This window comes from Rhinolophus sinicus, linkage group LG10 (genome assembly GCF_036562045.2).
Source record: "Rhinolophus sinicus isolate RSC01 linkage group LG10, ASM3656204v1, whole genome shotgun sequence".
Classification (NCBI taxonomy): Eukaryota; Metazoa; Chordata; class Mammalia; order Chiroptera; family Rhinolophidae; genus Rhinolophus; species Rhinolophus sinicus.
Genome location: NC_133759.1, coordinates 904,739 through 924,016, shown reverse-complemented (window position 1 = coordinate 924,016; position 19,278 = coordinate 904,739). Strand labels below are relative to the sequence as shown.

At 44.9% G+C, this 19,278-nt stretch overlaps 1 long non-coding RNA gene across 1 annotated transcript in view; it reads right to left on the bottom strand.

The window, feature by feature from the left end:
- Positions 1–10,511: 10,511 nt before the first annotated feature.
- LOC141567141 (uncharacterized) overlaps positions 10,512–19,278 on the bottom strand; it is a 176,459-nt gene continuing 167,692 nt past the window's right edge. Inside the window, exon 6 of the long non-coding RNA XR_012489537.1 lies at positions 10,512–19,249. This is a non-coding gene — a long non-coding RNA (uncharacterized LOC141567141). The remainder of the gene's footprint in view (positions 19,250–19,278) is intronic.

Below are 19,278 nucleotides of genomic sequence, written 5' to 3'. Positions count from 1 at the left end.
AACACCACTTTCTAATAGTATGACTAAGCCTTTTGTGGAAACAGAAATATCTGTAAATTGATCAACTGATAGGCTTTTTAAAGTTATATTTAAAACCTGCTTTTAAAAACATAATAGGTTTACAGATACACATCACATACCATGTAATTTTCCCATGTAAGTACTACAGGTCGTTGGTTTGCATTTTCACAGTCACACAACCATCACCAGATTCTCATTCTAAGCATTTTCATCCCCCAAAACTACCTCCCTAGACAGCCACACAGTCAACTTTCCGTCCTTACAGAACTGTCTACTTTGGATCGTGGACCTTACATTTGAATAGAAAAGTAGCATATGTGGTCTTCACCACTGGTTTCTTTCACTTAACATGCTGTTTTCAAGGTTCACTCATGTTGAATTAGCATTTAATTATTTTCCTTTTTTTTTTTTTTGCAGAATAACACCCTATTGTGTGGCCATACCACTTTCTGTTTATCCATTTATCAACTGATGGACATTTGAATAATTGTTTTTACTTTTGGCTAATATAAATGCTTCTATGAACATTCATGTGACATGTGGTTTTAAATTTTCTAGGTTTACATAAAATTCCTAGAAAAAAATACAGGAAGAAACTTCACAAACACTACCCGGAGTAAGATTTTTACTGATATATCCCTTCGGGCAAGGGAAGTAAGAGAAAAAATAAACATGTGGGATTACGTCAAACTAAAATGTTTTTTCACAGCAAAGGAAACCATCAATAAAACAAAAAGGGATCCTACTGAATGGGAGAAGATATTTGCCAATGATATATCTGATAAGGGGTTAATATCACAAATTTATAAAAAACTCACTCAACTCCAAAAAAACAAACAACCCAATTAAAAAATGGGCAGAGAACATGAAGAGACATTTTTCTAAAAAGGACATACAGATGGCAAACAGACATATGAAAAAATGCTCAACCTCACTAACCATCAGATAAATGCAAATAAAAACCACAATGAGATACCACCTCACACCAGTGAAAATGGTTATCATCAGTAAATCAACAAACAACAAGTGCTGGTGAGGATGTGGAGAAAAGGGAATGCTGGTGCACTGTTGGTGGGATTGCAAATTGGTGCAGCCACTATGGAAAACAGTACGGAGGTATCTCAAAAATCTGAAAATGGAACTACTTTATGATCCAGCAATTCCACTCCTAGGTATCTATCCGGAGAAATCCAAAACTCCAATTCAAAAATCTTTATGCCTTCCTATGTTTATTGCAGCACTATACACAATAGCCAAGGCATGGAAACAACCAAAATGCCCATCGGTAGATGACTGGATTAAGAAACTGTGGTGCTTTTATACAATGGAGTATTATGCAGCTATAAAGAAGAAAGAAATCTTACCATTTCCAACAACATGGATGGACCTAGAGAACATTATGTTAAGTGAAATAAGTCAGAAAGAGAAAGACAAATACCATATGATCTCACTTATATGTGGAATCTAAAGAAAAGAATAAGTGAATGAACCAATCAGAAGCAGTCTCAGAGACATAGAGGAGAAACTGAGGGTTGCTAGATGGGAGGAGGGGTAGAAATAAAGGGGGAAGGTGAGGGGATTAGAAAGCACAGTCGGTAACCACAAGATGGTCACTGGGATACGAAAGTCAATTTGGGGAACGTAATCAATAATGTTGTAAAGATGATTTTATAGGTTATCTGATGGACACTTGTTTCACTGGGGCGACCACCTCAGGGATGACGTAGATGCCTGATCACTGCATTGTACACCTAAAGCTGAAGCTGAACAATAATGAATGTCAACTATAATTGTATATGTATATACAATTACAAGAAGCGGAGTACAGCATTAGGAATAGAGGCAGTGGAAATGTAATGGCTGTATGTGATGTCAGAGGGATAGTGGATGGGGGGAGGGGCGTTGCCACTGTGTGAGGGACGTAAATGATAAATGTCCGACTATTACATTGTTTTGTGTACCTGAAACTAAAAAGAAATGTTGAAAAATGTTTTTCTAGGTTTATGCCTATGAATGGAATTGCTGAGTCAGACATAAAATCTGCTTTAATGATGCTTCTTCCCAGCAGTTATATGGAGAATGTTTTATAGTATGTAATTTTTTATTTGGGTGTTGTAGGGTCACTTCATTTAGAACATTAAAATGTAGTCACGTTTATTTGAACACGGTAAAGGCAGTTAATTCGAGGAGTTAGCTAATACTTCGATGAGAAGAGCAATAATGTTCATTAATTAAATTTGAATTTCTGATAATACATACAATTTGATTTAAAAATCGTATCTAAAGAAATGGATGCACTGCCATATAAATCCTATCAAATCCTGATTTCCACAGGCACATGTAGTCATGTCACTTAACGACAGGGTTACTCTCTGAGAAGTGCGTCATTAGGCGATTCGGTCGTTGCGCGAACATCCCAGGCACTTACACCAACCCAGAGGGTCCAGCCCACTGCGCACCTGGGCTGTGTGGTCCAGCGTGTGCTCCTGGGCTCCGAGCCTGCTCACCTGTTACAGTACTGAGTGTGTAGGCACCGGTATCACAGTGGTGAGCACTTACGTATGTAAGTGTTTCTAAATGTAGAAAAGGTACAGTAAAACTACAGTATCAAAGATTGAAACAAAACTGTCCACCTGTGCAGGACGCTCACGGTGAACGGAGCCTGCAGGACGGGAAGCTGCTCTGGGTGAGTCAGGGAGGGAGGGAGGGAGTGTGAGTGTGAGTGTGACGGCCCGGGATCTTAGAGACCCCTACCTTACACACACTGCACCAGCATCACCCCAAACACGTGAGTAGTGTGTTACGATGGCTAGGACGTCACGAGGCGACAGGAACTTTCAGCTGCAACATAACGTCCTGGGACCTGCCACTGACTGCAATGCTGCGATGTGGTCTGACCGCATGAGACAACCCGCTGTCCAACTGAAGAACCGGCCGTGGGCAACTGCCAAGTGGGTCCCAGCACAAGGACAAAGGTTATGACCTTCCCCACACACGGGACTGGCACCTGATCTCTGAGCAACCCACCACCACCAGGGCGGAGGGTCTCATGTCCACTACGACTTCGTGTGGAACCTGTGGGGACAGAGCCAGGGGTGCAGTTTCCAGGCTCTCGGCCTCACGTGGAAAGGTGCTGGCTCAGGTAGTAAATGGCCATCAGCTGTGACTGGATGGCCATCAGCTGTGGCTGGTTGGCCGTCAGCTGTGACCAGTGAGCCATTGGCCACTAATATAACTGCTGTGGCTACGGAGGGAAGAGGAGCAGAGTCGAGGAGAGTGGAGGAGAGTGGTCGGTTGGCAGAAAAGCGGACAGCAGGTCGCACGTCGTGTGAACCCAGCCTCCAGTGAGACCACAGTGGTGTGACTCCCCTGCCTATGGCTCCGTGGGTGTTTCTTAGGGGCCTCACCATGTCCTGCGTTCTTGTGTGGGGAGCGGGAGCTGAGACCCCGCATGACACCCTGCACGACAGACGCGCACGTCAGAGACGAGCCCCCCAGACAGGAAGCTGTGAGAACCCCGGGTCCCCCAGCGCTGGGACACTGAGGAACGGCTCCTCCGAGGCCAAAGCCGAGCTGGGACTCACCGCGCTTGTGTCCTCGCGTCCGCCGTGCAGCAGTTTCTGGGCCCGTAGGGAGCTCTCGGGACTTGCCCGCTTCCTCTGCTTCCAGCGGCACGGCTGTGCCCCCGGGGCGCACGCGGACAGAGCGCTCTGCTGACTGCCACCGCCACCCCAGCGGGCGCTGCACCGCACCCGGCGACAGGAACACCCGCCCGCCTCGGGCCTGGACCAGGCCTAGTGCGCCGCCTGAGCTTCACCTGCGGCTCTTTGCTTATCCGGGCCCCGCCCATCCGGGCCCCGCCCATCCAGGCCCCGCCCATCCAGGCCCCGCCCATCCAGGCCCCCGCCCACCCAGGCCCCCGCCCCATCCGGGCCCCGCCCCATCCGGGCCCCGCCCCATCCGGGCCCCGCCCACCCAGGCCCCGCCCACCCAGGCCCCGCCCGGCCCGGCCCCCGCCCACCCAGGCTCCGCCCTTCCGGCCCCGCCCTTCCTGCCCCGCCCACCCGGGCCCCCGCCCATCCTGGCCCCGCCCTTCCGACCCCGCCCATCCGGCCCCGCCCATCCAGCCCCCCCGCTCATCCAGGCCCCGCCCACCCAGGCCCCGCCCAGCCCGGCCCCCGCCCATCCAGGCCCCGCCCACCCAGGCCGCCAGCTCTGCGCTAGGCCTCCGCCTGGCCCATTGCCGACGTCTCCCGCACAGGAGCTTACACCCTCGTTTAGCCCCCGAGTTTCAGCTGCTGCCCCGGGGCCCCTCAGGCCGCCTGGCCCGGTGGCCACACGGGCTTACACCCTTGGCCCCACAGGACTGTAGGTGTCTGTCCACTGAGAGCTGCGGCCTGAGGGCTGGCGTCCGTCCAGTCAGCCCGAACCTAGGTGCTGCCTAGGCCCCCACCTTTGGGACCCTCAGGTCTGTGCTCACCTCAAACACTGGGGGCCACTGACATTAGAACAGGTGCCTGGACAGTCACAGACGTTTGACAGACACCCAAGCGCTGGGGCAGGGGTGAACGACAAGGTTCATCTCCCGTCACAGGGACGCTCCTTCGAGATGGGACAAGGGGCTGTTTCACCTACTGCGCAGAGCAGACACAGAGTCAAGCAAAATAAAGGACATGTTCCAAACAAAAGGACAAAATACAACCTCGGGGAAAAACTTAATGAAAGGTAGACTTTAAAAAATTATTCTGCATGCGTTAATAATTGCAAAACTATGTGACACGCGGTAAGAACACTGTGCTCATGTTTGCAGAAGGGTTTTGTTCTCACGTCCGACGTGCTCCCTGACCCCACCCCAGCAGCGTCGGTTACAACAGGCATCCCACTGGAGTTTGAATGGCAGAACCTGCTTTAAATCTCAGCACGCAACACCTTTGCAAAGAGCAGGTGTACTACATACACACTGGCTAAATGTTGTCCGAATGCATTCGGAGCTGATTTTAAAGCCATGCTATGTTTGCTGTGGGTGGTGGCTGTGTGCCTTTTCTTGCTACCATTTGGTAAACCCCGCCCCTTTTCTTTTGCAGGAGGCCAGGAAGTTTTTCTGTAAAAGGCCAGATGGTAAGTATTTACAGCTGTGCAGGCCACAGGGGCTCAGTCACAGCTACCAATGTTGCCATTAGAGCAGAAAAGCAGCCATAGACAATACAACACAGGTATGAGTAGCTGTGTTTAAAAAAAATAAATAAAATAAAAAAATATATATATATCCACAGAAACAGGCAGCGATCAGGATCTAGTCACGGGCCACTGTTTGCCAAGCCTGCCTTTGACCTCGTCGTAACATTCCAAGTGCCCCTCCTACAAACGCAGCCGAAAGGCCTGGAAACGCCTGCTCCATCCTCTGTGATGAAATGATGGGGTGGCGGAGACTGCATGCTGCCAAAGCACACTCTGCACTTTGAATCTGGAGCAAGTAGCGCAGGGAAGGACAGAGAGGAGGAGGCTTCTGGGTACAGTGGGGACGCGCCGGCCAGGCTGCCCTGCTGTCACACCACTGTGATACACTGGGCTTCTCACACTGCTGGAGCTCCGACTTTTTAATGACTGCCAAATTTAAACAGCAGATTCGATATAAAATCTAAATCTCCAGATTCTCTTGAAAAGTGGGAAAAGTCATAGTGCCGACCTGCTCAGACTGAGTGTGAGTCTGCCATTCCCCCCCCACCCCAGTGCCATCCCTACCACGAGGCTTCTTATCAGCACGAATCTGCTGTTTCTCAGCTGACCTTCTTCACTCAGGTATGTCCCCTGCCTAGTACATTTTCAAACCTGAAAGTTCAGCTGCCGAAGAGGTCATCACAATACACCTTTAGTTTTGGGTGGTCACATAGCTAAAACGTTCTCATCTGGATATGAGTCAACAGGCGGCCTTAACCCACATTAAACACTAATCCAGATGTGAGGCTTGATCTTGGCTACATCTCTGAGCATGAGGAGTATCTCATTCCACACACTGAATAGGGGGAAATCGCTTTTCTTTTAGCCATAAAGAAAAATGGTCTTTGTTCTTAGTTTGGGAAGAAATAACTCCTTCCCTCTCCCCCACGCCCATTCTCGGAGACAACACAGCACAATCACATTCTCTAGTTTTTCACTTGGGTCTCAGCTTTTGGACACATGTTCAACTACCTTGCTTTCCTTCTGTTGAAGTATCAAAACCCTGTTAGACTAGCTCCATGAGAACCCACTGCTCTGTGGTGAGTCTGATCCCTGACGCCTACTTACGGCCATTGGTTTTCTGGTTACAACACCGTCAGTCTTCTCAGAAAACTTACCAAGATGGAACCACACTTTATTTGGAGCCCAAGTGTCACTACGCTGGCATCGAAGGAGCTGCAGGTGGCTTCCAGTCCCTCGAGCAGCTACTTAAGGTCCTGGGTTTGGAGATGGCAGCAGTGTCATTAGGTATGGCTTTTTCATTAAGCAGGGAAAAGGGACGATGTGGTTAGAGGTACTCTCAAAGCTGACTTTTATCTCACATGCCTCACAGCTCTCCAGAGCCTCAATCAGAAATTCATCTCTGCCCAGCTAGGAGGCATTCGATGCTGTTCTCACCATGAAAAGATTTTTTTCTCATCCCCAGATTACATTTTTAAATTGAATTTTCACACTTTGCCCTCTGGAACTCCATTTGGGTGATTTAATATAGGCACACTTAGAATTAGTAGTCAGCATACCTTTCATTTGTGGTCCCTAAAAATCATAATTATCCGATGCATGAGAGAGAATACATTTCAGCGACTAGCCATCAATAAGGAGAATGGTTATCACAGATTACAGAATAATTTTATCTTAATTCTTGAAGTGCAAGTCTTTGTTTCAAATATTTAAGAAGAGAAAGAAGCAGGAATAACACTACTTAGAAAAATAGTAAAGTACTATTATTCCTTAAAAGAGACTATTGAGGAAGTCTTCTGGTTGCATACGCTCTGAAAATATGTAAAACAAAGCAGATTATTATGAAGGGAGGAGAAATGAATAGTTCAATGTGGTACTCTGAGCTACTGACCAGTTCTTTCTATTCAAATGTTATATTCAAAATGTAAAAAATAATATAAAGTTATTTTTAGAATTCTAGATGCATTAGCAATTTAGAAATCTGATTCTAAATATCATATTTTCCAATATTCTTTTAAACCTGTAATTATTTTGTGTTTCGAAACGCTAAATTTGGGCAGAAATGCAGTGCCCACTCCACTGCTACTGATTCCTGTCCTTTCCACTTTTTCAAAATAGTCCATGAATATCTAATTCTTAAACTCTTGTTTTTACCTATCCATAGAAAATCTGTCATGCCTATCTATTCAGAGGGGTAAATGCTGAACTCTAATGATTCATACACATTGTCTGCGGGCATCAACCCAAAGCATGACACAGGAGTAGATTTTTATTAAGACGATTAAGGGACTGCTACATCTCTCTTAACCAATACTATTCCTTGATTCATGGAATTTTCCAGAATTTGTTACATGCAGATCTTTGTTAGCAGCTGAACAGATAGACCACTGTGCAGGGGAAAAAAAACCGCTGCCTTGGAATTGCTCCCCAGAGTAAACATTTACAAATCTGCCAGCCCGGCATTGATTTTTATAGAGTGAATGCAAACAAGAAATCCAAACCTGTCTTCTTCCTCCACAGAAAAATACTTTCGATAGAGACTCTCCGCAGAGCAGCTGCCGGTTTATCCAAGTAAAATGAGGTACTGTACGCAGTGCTTCACTACATTATATGGCAATCCCTCCACAAAAATAAAAAGACCTGCAATAGAAGAAATCACAGGTTTTGAAAGTTTTCTTTAATTATACGCCTGATGCCATTTTTATGTATAGCACATTATAAAACAGTCTATGTATATTACAGAAAATATATACTTGAAACTTATGAGTAAACAGTTCCACAAATTTCATTGTACAGCAGTAATAAATGCCTCCACAATTTATAAGGTATAGGAAGTAAACCCCCAAAGAAGTCACTTAAAATCCTCTCTGCAGACCTATATTTTTAAAAGACTGCAGTTACCAATTAATATTCTTATCTTAATTTGATTTTTGCTCTAGGAAATTGAGAGAGTAGATGGTCTTATGAGCTTTTCTTCTTGGCCAGAACCACCAACATACACAACAGCACACTCAACCATCAACTCCAGTACCATCTGTAAGAAAACAGCTTAGGGAGAACTAGTTTTAATTTCCCGGTGCCACTATCCAGCTGCAACACCCCAGGCCTTGGTAAAACTCCCCAGCTTGCTTGCTTCCAGCCACGGGTGGAGCCTCCACTCCAGGGAGGTGGGGTTAGTGTCATAACACTGAAAAGCTGCTTTATGGGGCATTCCTGGCTTGAAGCAAGATGGAGACTCGACAAAGTTCCGTATACATGTGCCAAGGGGTAGAACAGACGGGCGTGCCCACACACTGCATATTTACAGGCTATGCAGACTTGCCCTGAGAATCCATCAACCAAACAACGTGTGGGAGTTCACTTTCTCATTTCATTCTAAAGGGTATGTAGCAGAGGGTTGCTGCTGCTTCCCTCTTATGCCTAGCCTCCAATCTGTTGCCATGTCTGGTAGATTTTGCCTCTAAAATGACTTCTCCCAACTTGCACTACTGCAATATTAGAAATCCTGAAATCATTCCCTAGGTGAGTTTGCTAGGGCTGCCATAACAAAGCACCGCAGACGGGAGGCTTAAACTACAAAACTGGCTTTTCTCCTGTTCTTGAGGCAGGAAGTTCAAGACCAAGGTGTCAGCAGGGCTGGGTTCTTGGCCGCCTTCTCGCTGTGTCCTCACAGGGACTTTCCGCTGTGCACGTGTGTCCCTGTGTCCCTTCTGAGAGTCCCAGTGTCGTCTTATAAAGACACCAGTCACCTTGACCCCCTCATTTTAACTGAATCCCCTTTGTAAAGGCCCATCTCCAAATGCAGTCCATTCTGTTGAATTTGGGGTTGTGGTTTCAACATACGAATTTCCAGGCAACAATTCTGCTGTAGCACTCCCCAGGTTTTTCACAAGTCAAACCCTTTTACCAAACAAAATTTTCTACTCTGTCAAGTATGCATCTGACCACATCATTCTTTTACTGAATGTTGTTCAGTGGATGCCACCATTTCTGCAGAGACCTTGGATGGACAGCCTGGCATGCATGGACTTCTGTTTCCCAGCCCACCTTGCCAACTACAACAGCATCTTAACATTTGATCTGCCAGACAGCTGAAAGAGTCAGTCTTTCCTCTCCCCTGGCAGAGCCGTCTTGCCTTCACAGCTCCAGTGCCAACGTTCAAACGAAATGCCCCCTAATCCTTCTTGCAGGGACATCCATTGACTCTTGAACAACCAATGGACCCAGTCACTTAGTCACAGTCTCCTGTACCTGTGACTCCACACGAAATCCAAGAAGCTTTGTGGAGCTTCCCGGTCCAGCTCTTACTGCACGCAGTTAGCAGGGGCTGACCCTACACCCTGTGACCTCAGGTGAGGGCACACGGCCCAGGACTGGCCATGACAGTATCCCAATGCCCTGCCGATAGCCATTGCTAAAGAACACACTTGTGTCTGGAGCACTGTGCCTGGGCTTTCTGCTGGGGCCCAAGGGAAGGAGAGTCTTTTCGTTGGGGGTGTTAAATTAGTAAAAAGAAAGCTGGGCTGTTGGCACTCTGTCTGTCTGGCCAGCCAGATAAATAAAAATAATTCAAACCCTGGAAATAGATTGGTTGAACTGGAGAACGTCAGTGATACCGAGCAGTTGTAACTGCTGCCACAGGGACTATAGAGTTTAGAAAGGTGTGACACTAAGACATGACTTGTGCTCAGCAACCTTATCAGAAGAGAGACAGGAAGGCATATCATTAAACTGTTGAGGAAAAATAACGATTGAAAATGTTATACCAGCCACAGCAGAAACAGGGACAAAAATTAAAACTTGTCATATGCACAATGTACCACCCACAGCCCTAAAAAGACAGAACTACGACAGGATGTGCTTAATCCAGAGGAAGTGAGTCCCAAGTGAAAAGGAAGAATGAAAGATAAACTAGTAAAAAAAATTTCAAGAAAGTATGTTCACAAATCGAATTCATGTGAAACTAAAACTGTATATATACAGAGAGTGCCAAAAAAAAAAGCACACATATTTTAAGAAAGAAAAACAGTATTAAAATTGTAATACTCAATATATACCGATAACAAAAGATGAATCCAAGTCACGTGTGACTTGTGCAGTCACAAGAGGTGCTCAGAGTGGTTCCCATCAGTGTCCAGACACTTCTGATGACGGCGAACTACTGCTTGAGCAACACTGACCAAAGTGTCCACTTGTACACATTTTTTTGTCACGCCCGGTATACAAATAAATAACAGGGATGTGGTGGTAGGACAGTCACTTTGAATTAATGCATCTAAGGTGTTATGTTCTACACAAACATGAGTCAATAATTATGTTTCTGAACATGAATTATTTATTATGTATAGTAAAATTTTCATATATTGCTGATGTGTTAACTAATACAACCTCCTGGGAAAACGCAATATCTACTCATGCTGAACATATGCACATGCTATGATGTAGCAATTTCTAATTATATATGAAACAAACGCACACAGCTTTTATCAACTGACTGCACAATGTTCATAGCAGCATATTAATATGCAAAAACTAGACGTGAGCCTGCTAACTATCCACAGGCACATGGATAAGTGTGGAGTATTTATGCAATGAAATACTACACCTTCCAAGAGAATGAATAATGTAGTAATAAATACAATAGAATGGATGCATCTCACAGACATTATGTGAAGCCAGACCCTAAAGAGCACATACTGAAAAGGTTCTCTTTCTATGAAGTTTAAGGATAAAACTAACCTACGGAGTTAGAAGTCCAGACAGTGTTATCATTGGGGGACAGGCAGGAGCTGGCAGGCACACAAAGCAGCTTCTGGAGTCCCAGCAATGTCCTCCCTTCACATGGGTGCTGGTGACACAGACCCGGTCACTTCCTGAAATTCAACCAGCTGGTTCCCTTGTCCCATATGTATAAGGCAATGTGCTTGACATTCAAATAACAACAAAAATGTAGAAATCATCATTTAAAATATAATAATATCTGAACTTTTCAAGCTTGGCGGGAGAATGGAAGTTGAGAAAACTTTATCAATTCAAGAGAAGCAGGTAAACAAGCTAAGCAAAGAAAACATTATGTAAATTGATTCATTTGCCCAGCAAATATTTACAAAGCACCTACCAGGTACCTGGAACTCTTCTGAACACTGAGGAAACACATCCTGGAAAGGGAACAGAAAGTGCCAGAAGGAGGGAGACTATGACGGGACAGCCAGGGCAAAACCCACTAAGAAGGCGACATGAAAAGACTTGAACAGGTGAACTTTTGAATCGAAAAGAAGCAAGTACCAGGTAGAGAAAATAAGTGAAAAAGTTCTGACTTGGTAAAGAGTGAGCCACACAAAGTCAAGGGCCAGAGGAAGCTCCTGCAGCTGAGCAGTGAGGATGGGGAGAGGGAGCCCAGCGAAGGTAAAGGACAGACCAGAAGGTGCAGGGCTTGGAAGCAGCTGCTGAGAGACGCATGCGGGAGCAAGAAGAACGAGTGAGTCTAAGATTTTAGCCTAAGGAAATGGGAAACAGAGTTACCACTGGCTGAGATGAGAAATACCACGGAAGGAGAAATATGACAGTAATGATAATAAATATAAACGGATTAAACTCACTTGTTAAAAGAGGTAATGGACTTAATCATTTGACCCACAGTAATATGATAGTCTTTCTTATATGAGTGTATCTATTTCTGAGATAATTTATGTAAATGTATCTCTTTCTTGAAATTTTCTAAGATGGTCTCTTGAGGCAAAGATATATTTTATGACACTTTAATATATGCCAAAAATGTGGTGTATCCAATTAGGCAATAAGAATAGTCTAAAGAAAATTTAGGGGGCAAATTTATCTTTCTACTAATTTTGATGTGATTTTTACAAGCTTATAAATAACAATTAAGAAATAAGAAATTCCAAGGTAGCAAGCCCTCAATACATGTTTGATAATGGTTAAGTCATTATTATTGTTTGTAGGTATAGCAGCTCATGTCTTCTTATCTGCACTAAAATGGCAAGTTTTTGCTAGTGTTATTGTACTAAACCTAGTATTAAATTTGAAGTAATCATGTCTGACTGCTTTTTATACCAAGCGTAGACACAACCACTTTAGATCTTAGGTGAATAACATAGAAAAAGAGATTTTGAAACAATGCAATTAAAATCCTTGATTTATTTTTTTCTTTGTTGGGGGCTCTAGAGAAGGTATTTTTGTTAATTATATTTCTCAGTTCATGGTACAGAATCAAGTTGAAAGACACTTTCTTTTATTCTCCCTTCCCCAGTTACATTTCCTGCCTCTCTTCATTTTATTTGTAACGTGTGTCCCATAGTCACTGGTGTTCTTATGGAGCCTGTATGATTGTTGTTTTTCTTCTCTGTGTATGTTTTTACTTTACATCCATGGGAATGTGCCACAGATTTTATTCTGTTTTGTACTTCCTCGCTCTTTACCCTTTCTAAGATGTTTCAGGTTACCATGGGCATGTCCTCCTTGGGCGTCCACTGCCGCACAGGGTTCCCACTGACGCAGTCCATGGACCTGTGGTGTACGCTCTCCTTACGGCACCACCGCACCCTGGGAACTGCCAAATGCCTGCATCATGTGACATAATCCTCGTCCATCAGATGCAACAGAAGCATCTGATAGGGCTGCTGGAAAGAAATTGAGTCCTTGAAACATGACACACTTTGGCTTGTTAACCTCATTTTCTTTTCCTGTTTGTTTGTAAGCTTGTTTGTGTTTATTTTCCTTTTGACCATGCATCCTTCTCTCTTTTCCTGCTTGGGACATCATTGTCATGGCGACAGATCCCATAGCCATCAAATGAGCATGCAAACAAGCCCTACACTGTAAGGATAGCCAAGCAGAAAACCAGGAAGGATGAGTCTCGCTGCCTTTGCACGCGCATGTATGGGTGTTGGCACAGAAGTTTGCAAATTTACACACACACAGGCCCATAAACACACTGCCTGTGGACCAGAGCAAGAGTCAAGGGTCCCACCACACCCCAAATGTGAACTTCCATGGCAGCTTATCTAGAAACTGTCAGACAGAGCTGACGAGGGGCACTGGATTAATGCAGCTCAGATAATTGCAATTAATGTACAGGAAACATAAAAGTGAGATGTTCAAGGGTCAGCTCCTTTAAATCATGCCTGATTCAAGGCCTTACATGATGTTATCAGGATGCCATCTTTCCTTCTCACTTTATCAGTATGTTTTGCATTGTCCTTTGTCACACAGCCCTTCAAGGGATCAAAGATGGTACACAGCATCTTCACATATACATCCAGTAAATCAAAAATCCAAGGAAGACAGAAGATGCCTCCTTTATTCCCAAAAGTTGTACGTAAATGTTTGTGACCAAGCTACACACGTCTCAGTGGGGTCATGTTCACATGTCTGAACAAATAACCCTGCTAAGCAGACAAGGTAATCTGACTGGCCAGGTGGGTCTTGCACCCACCACTGGAGTCACCTGCCCAAGCAAGATGTGCTGAGAGTCAAGGAGATTTTCCACACAGAAAAGTCAGGGTCATTATGACAGACAGGGTTTGGGGGGTGGAGGGGGCTGACACTGGGCAGAGTAAAGCAAGATGTCCACCACGTCACACCTGCATCCATCTGTCATACGCCAACATAAATAGTCACATGGGACAGCCACAGACAATTCAGTCCCGTGAGTTGCCACGCAGAACCTCTTCTTACTGTTCTTGAATTCTAGTTCTACTTTACCACTTGTAAGTATGAGTTTCCAAACTTTTGAGAATAATCATTGGCAGATGCATCAGAAATTCCAGATCATAATCTCCAAGGGCATTGCTCTGACTTTTCTTTACTTAACGTGTTTTTCAATGTGGTGATCTCACAGATTTCCTAGATGACTCAGGTCAGAGGTCAGTATGAGAATCTAAAATGTTAAAAGCACATATGTATCTGTGCATGTGTGTGTATCCAATAACTTATATGCAAATGGTGCATGCGTATTTGTGTGCATAAAATCTGACTATAATATCCATTATATATATCCACCACTCAACTGCTGGCACAGAGCACAGAGCCTGAAAAATGGTAGAAACTGAATAAATATTTGATGAGTAAATGAAGAAATGAATGGAAGGAACTGAGGCTGAATGCCGTTGCGTGATGTCTCCAAGTTGTGTTGGTGATATAAGCACACAGCAAAACGACATGTGAAGTTTACTGTGCCAGCTTAGACAGTTACGTATTCCTAACTCAAACCCTGATTCAACTGACAAGATGTTATAAATAAATCAACTTAAAGATTTTCTCTTTTTTTGCACTTAGAGAACACGGTGGTAAACAAAAACATTTATCAACTACAGAGTCATAAATATCCAGGTAGCTATTCTTTGCAGTAATGACTCAATCCTGCCTTGTTATTGTAATGCTTGAATAACTTCAGTGGAGCAAAGAATTCATAAAAAGGCAGGAAATGAAGAGCAAAACAAGGTGTTACAGATACAGACGAGCAGGGCATCTTCTAATTACATGCCTACCAGGCCCGTGAGAGCCAGTAACACACAGGGAGCCACCCTCTGCCACGGCTTCCACAGCCTCAGTACCGCGACTGCCAGTTCACCTTGCAAGAGTCACAGTGGCTTCCTCCTAAGACGCAGGAAGCCATGTGTGCACCACAGCCCTCGGCGGCAGGACGAGCCTGAGGCCGGCAGGCAGGCAGGACGTGCGACGGCCATGTTTTGGTTCCCTCTGTGCATTGGGTTATGAAGGGGTTTGCAGGAGTCCAAGAAGCATTTAAAATTTTAACTCCGGTTTCCTGGTCACTCACCTCCAAGGTGTGTTTATCAAGCCAGGAGGGCACAACACTGCGCCTGGCATTTCGTTAGCTTCATTTTCTCACTTTGAAGGACTTAGAACTCAGCGTATCACATCAGGGACTCTGACCTCGTGCCCCTCCCGACGGGCACAAGCCCAGCAGCAGGCGGGGGCTCTGTCCCCAGGTGCAGGGCTCAGCCTGAAGTGCCTGGAGGTTGTTACCGTCAATAAAAGACTCACTACACCCGTGCCAGAAAACCCTCCTAGCGTCCTACCTGATCATTCGAGACCTGGAGAGTCTAGAGAAGAACGAAGGAGGAGGTCTGCAGAGTCCAAAAGTCTCCAGGTCCGGTGACAATACAGACCATAATAATCACCATGTCCCAGTGACCACATTTCACACTTCACATGAATTACATTTGATCATCCTCACAGCATCGCTGAAGTGAGGGCAACTGGCTCCATTACATAAACGAGGAAGCGGAGGCTGGAAGGCCTGTCCCACGTCACGGAGCTGGGAGGAGATGGAATTCAATGCAGCGCCACTCTAAGGCCAACGCTTGTGACCACTGTTCTTCATGGCGGTAGGTCTGTGGGTGTCACACAACCCCAGTGTGGATGACACGGGAAGTTTCCTTTGAAAAGGCTCCAGCAGCCAAAGGAGACCTTTGCATCAGGGTTGACACCCAGAATCTATTCCAACTCTAGGAATTTATCATCGTAGCCTATGAACCTCTACTGGATGTTCACATATTCTAGAAATGTTATTGCTAAGATAGTGTTAGTTGCTGACATCAAAGCCAAGAAAAGGGGGAAAAGTCACTGAGACAAGGCTTTAGAATATCAGAGAAAGATATGAACCAAAATTGGATTTATAGACATTAAAGAGAAAACTGTCTACAAGAAAAACATAAGGGCACCCCATAGAAACTATGACTCCACAGTTTTCTGTGACATCATAATGTACTACGAGGGAGGCATGCAGGCTCTCACATGATATTAAAGGATTCATGAGCAATCAAATCATCTCATTTTAGCTGATCACATGTTCTATTTAAATGATTCTATGGCCTTGGCCTTCCAAACGGTGAGAGTGGCAAGGATGGGATCAAGTCAAAAGCAACTGCTTGTTACTTAACATTTAAATGACTCCTATTCTGTGAGAACTGAAACCAGGGACGAGCAAGTCCAGGAAGGAAGACTTTTCTAAAGACATGAAACATCTCTCAGAAATGGTTACGTTCTCGTCAACACTTCATGTTAACAAGTCAGCTTTTAAGAGCGTCAGAAGAGGGTAAACGGGGTCTAATATATGGTGATGGAAAGAGAACGGACTCTGGGTTGTGAACACACAATGTAAGATACAGATAATGCATTACAGAACTGTACACCTGAAATCTGTGTAACTTTACTAACAATTGTCACCTCAATAGACTGTAATTTTTTAAAAAAAGAGCATTAGTGCACTCTTTATCTCAATTTTTCACAGAAAATAATATATTTAGGGGCTAAAATACTAGAACTATCTAAATATCCTAGTTTCTTCACCTTGGAAGTACATGTCCATCAATCTTCCAAAAAAAAAAAAAAAGTTCATGTTAATTCGCCTTTGAACAAATGATACAGCCCTACAAAAGAACACCAAGACTTTCCTTTCCTAGCTTTGCTTTTCAGGGAGAAACATACTGTGTCACATCAGCCCATATGATTACTTCCATGAAATTCTCTTCCAGGCTGAAAATGCAAAGGGACTGCTAAGTTTCCTTCCGAGCTGGGATCCTGACCACAGAAGATAAACCTCTAATACACTGTAAAATCACAAACTGCCTAATGTAATCAATTTCTTTTCCGGATAGCATTATTTTTCACCAATTTTTTACTCTGTCTTTCATCCATGGAGTTTTATATTATTTTCCAATCGTATACAATGAGCCAGTCACACTTCATAATAAACAATCTTTGCCCGTGACAAACCCATAAACCAAAAAAGTCAGACCCCAGCTGTAAGCAGGCATCTTTGTCCTCAGGGTACAATTCTCCAGTGAGTCCCCACCACGAGCACATGGGTCTTAGTTCTACCTGACCCAGGTGTATTGGACTTGGTATCTTCTGTCCACTTAATTTCACATTCCATTACTTTTGGACAGAAAGTATGTAGGCGAACCTCACGAGCTTATCACATTTTATAAACTCTTCTCAGTTTGCCAGACTGTCCTCTGAAAATTTTTTTCTCCCCAAATCCAAAAGTAAATTTTGAAACCCTCATTTGCCCCCAATAACTCCCCAGTGTGTTTGTCAAAAGGCCTTCTCTTTACATCTTCAACAGCACATACTTCCAATTACCAAATGGACATACGTCATGACGTCCCCAGACACACATGTGCACGTTGGAACCAGGGAACACGTCTTCTGTTTCCTGACGCAACACAGTACAGCTGTAATCAGTTCACACAAAGGGTTTTTTCCATCTAAAGCCAAACAAAATACAAGACAATAAATTTAGAGTCTCCTGCTTATATTCCAAAAAATTATCCCGTGAAAGGTGACGATGAGGTTTTAGTCCCCTAGAGAAAGAAACCAATCTCCAAAGTAATGTCCTAGGAAATAGCTTTTCACTGAGATTTTCTTCTTGATTCTTATAAGGAAAAATAATGCAATAGAGGAGGTGCCAGAGCAAATCAAATGGTGAGAAGCTTCCGTGTCAGGCACACGGTTCTTTTTCCATTTAGAAAAGTTTATCTTACGCTGTAACTACTGCAGAATATTAAGAAAGGCTTTGTTCACCCTCGTTTTTCTCCCTGAAATAGTTCAGTGTCTTTTGTAAGCTTAGTTATTCCTTAAATAATCAAGACAACCATGACCATGCCTAAGATGATTTTTAGTGAGCATGATAGGGTAAAAAAATCCTTAAATGATCTCGAAATAACTGAATTTTTATGTTTAAGAAAAACTCAAGCTCCCAACTTCCTCTAATAGTAATTTGCATTGAGATGTCAATCAATTAATCTCACCAAAAAATGCAAAAACCTGTCAGGGACAGTGTGTCTGTTGTTGGTGGACAGGTAACGTGACACAGATTTTGCTGCAAATATAGCTACATTTTAATCTTTTCCAGAATCATGAGAGAAATAGAGACCAGCATTCATTTCATTTCCACAAAATCTAGAGTATTTTCAGAAATGCCAGTTCTTTTTGTAACCGCACTAGAAGGGAAGCCTGTTTTTAACAGTTTTAGGAAAAAGAAATCCGGGATTTGGAGTCAGATAACCTGAGTTCAATACCAAGTTTGGCTGAGAGAGGACGAGCAAATTCTTCGCAATTGCAGGCCTCCTCCTGGGTGAGTGGTGCAGGGCTGTGTGAGGCCTGGATGCCACCAGGTTCCACGCGTCCACAAAGCCCTCGGCTGCTGTTGTTCCTGGCGGCCACCATCACGTGCTGCTGTCCCGGGGGAGGCATCCTTTGTGTCAGACTCACAAAGACCCCACGGGATGGCGCTCAGAGGACATGTTTGGCCACACCAGATCGCCGCCTGGGGACTCAGAGGAAACACTGTGCTCCGCCCATGGCCCACACGTGGTCCTTCCGGCCTGCCCAGCAGCTATGGACGACACACTAATGCAGCCTCGTGTTAGACAAAGAAATGCCCGTGAACGTGGTCACACAGCCTGGGCTCCCACCCCCAGGGCACCCCTGGGACGGCCCTGTCACCATGAAAGGAGGGGGGAGCTATCAGCCTCCTTTGCACCTGCTCATAGACAAGAAAAGGAAACTACTGTGCTGAGGCTCGTCCACTTTGCAAGGCCTCTGACAAACTCAAAGATACCGGAGGGACTCGGAGGCCACCGCGAGCCCCTCTTGCACGCAAACACTCCTTGGGGAGACTTTACTGCCCCGTCCTTGAGGAAGAGCTAGTGGGCAGGGCTGCTAAAAAGGAAGAACGAATGGGAAGTGGGATGAGGATGGAGCAAAAAGGGAAAGGAAGGCCGAGGTGAAGACACAGCCGGATCCCCCGCGAGACGGGGAGGCCCAGGGGCCCATACTCAGCAGGCGGAGCAAGCGGCACCGGCACCGCACAGCATCACTGACGTGGCCTCACCGTCAGCTGCTGCTCGTTACTGCTAATATCACCTTCTGTGGGAAAACAGCAGAGACACAGCCCTGGCTGAGGGAACAGGCACTCTGCTTTCAGCCACAGCTCTGCAATTGGAACCCACAGTGCAGGGGCTTTGGTCCTCTGGCTTGTGATGACCGCCTGCTTTCCTCGGGGCTGTCATGAAAGAAAGTGAGAGCACATGT